The 1576-nt window shown below is 52.3% G+C and overlaps 1 protein-coding gene across 3 annotated transcripts in view; it reads left to right on the forward strand.

Moving 5' to 3' along the window:
- Nucleotides 1-345: 345 nt before the first annotated feature.
- The window catches only part of CD151 (CD151 molecule (Raph blood group)), a 48600-nt gene continuing 47369 nt past the window's right edge, over nucleotides 346-1576 (forward strand). For 2 of the 3 annotated variants that reach the window (XM_006028613.3, XM_025210033.1), the window contains exon 1: nucleotides 346-482. The gene's annotated coding sequence lies outside the window, so the exon portion shown is untranslated. Of the gene's footprint in view, nucleotides 483-525; nucleotides 630-1576 lie in introns of those variants that run through there. The other variant, XM_025210031.1, reaches the window with a different exon arrangement.

A 1576-nucleotide genomic window follows, 5' to 3' on the forward strand; every position in this document is an offset into this window, starting at 1 on the left:
CAGCATTTTTTCCCCCCAACTATTTAAGTTGGTCTAATAAAAGATACCGGATTCACCCAAAGAACCTTGTTTGCATATATTTTTCTGCAAGCTTTCGGACTCACACGCCCTTTGTCAGGCTCAGGCAAAGTTCAAGATGGTAAAAAGTCCCCATAGGTAGGAAATCAACTTCATTTTTGCACAAAGGGAGCTGAAGCTGGAAGGAGGAGAGCCACTGCTCTGCTCTGAGCAGCCCCCTACGCCTGCGTGTGCCTGGCTGAGGCTGGGGGTAATAGTCACCATCTCCCACTAGGCGTCTCTGGACCTGAGTTGATTCAAACAGTTAAACACGAAGGACTGGGGACGGGGAGGGGTTTGGGGAGGCGGCTGCAGAGCAGGGCTCTAGGGCTGTTTTCACTTTCGCTGCAGCTCGCAGGGTGAGAGGCTTGGTACTGCTCTGCCCTGCCCCAGCCCTTCCTTGGCACCCGGATCGCTTGGAAAAGGTAAAGAGCGGTGCCAGGAACCCCCTGATCCTCGTGTGTGTGGGGGGGAGGAAGGAAGCCCACCTGGAGCAGCAACAGCAACAAAGGAAGCCCTCCTCTCCTCCCCCCCAGCCCTGGACTTTGCAGGGGAGGTTGGATGGGCCTGAGGTTGGTGGGGCCAAACAGTAGGGGGTTGCCCCGTGTTAGGGGCTGGGGGCATCTGTAGAGAGAAGCTGGTTGCTGTGCTGTAGGCATGACCCTGCCACCCACCTCGCCTCTTGTTTAGATGTGGAGTGAGTGTGTGTGCGGGTGGGGGGGAGGGAGGATGGGGGGGGAAACTGTTCCCTTCTTCCCCCAACAGCCCCCCCCCCAACTTGCTGGCTTGGCCCCAGGTTTTTCCTTTGGTTTTTGGGAAGGGGTGCAAAGAAATGCAAAACCACGTGGGTTTGGGCTGACGCTGCATTAATCTCGAGCCTTTGAGTTGCAAACGTTGAGACATAAGCCCCCCCCGCCTGCAAATCGATCCCTCCTCAAAAGTTTGCTTCCCTGCTTAGAAGAAATGCAAACATCTAGCACTCTTGGTTCCAAAATGATACCTTTTATTAGACCAACTGAGAAATGGCAACAAAAAAAAATATTTTCCAGAAAGAATACTTCTCAGCTTAGTACAGGTCATATCCTGAAGCCCCAGAGCAGTGCTGAGGTGGTGCCTTTGAGAAGGCCATGGATCCTTGCCAGGCGGCATCTGTGATGTTCTTGAGAAACCAGAACTTAAAAACAATGTCTTTGGCTCTGTCTGAGCGCATCAGAAAAGGCTTCTGCCTGGAAGAGCTTGTAGTCAAAGGCCCTCACCTCCATTCGCATCATTTTTTTTTTTTGTGGAGGGTCCTCTCTGATACTAGTGGGGATCTATGGGAACATGGCATCACCTTTTATTTGTTGAGAAGCAGGACCTTTTCTTTCTAGCCCCAGACCAAGGCTTCATAGCAGTAAGAGCTGGGAGCACATTGCACTGCATACCTGTATCATTAGGAGCCTTTGAGGCACAGGAGCCTTAGAGGGTGGTTGTTAGTGGGAGGGAAGGGGAAGTCCGAGAAGAGACCTAAAGGGAAAGA

Source organism: Alligator sinensis, unplaced genomic scaffold, assembly GCF_000455745.1.
Source record: "Alligator sinensis unplaced genomic scaffold, ASM45574v1 scaffold950_1, whole genome shotgun sequence".
Classification (NCBI taxonomy): domain Eukaryota; kingdom Metazoa; phylum Chordata; order Crocodylia; family Alligatoridae; genus Alligator; species Alligator sinensis.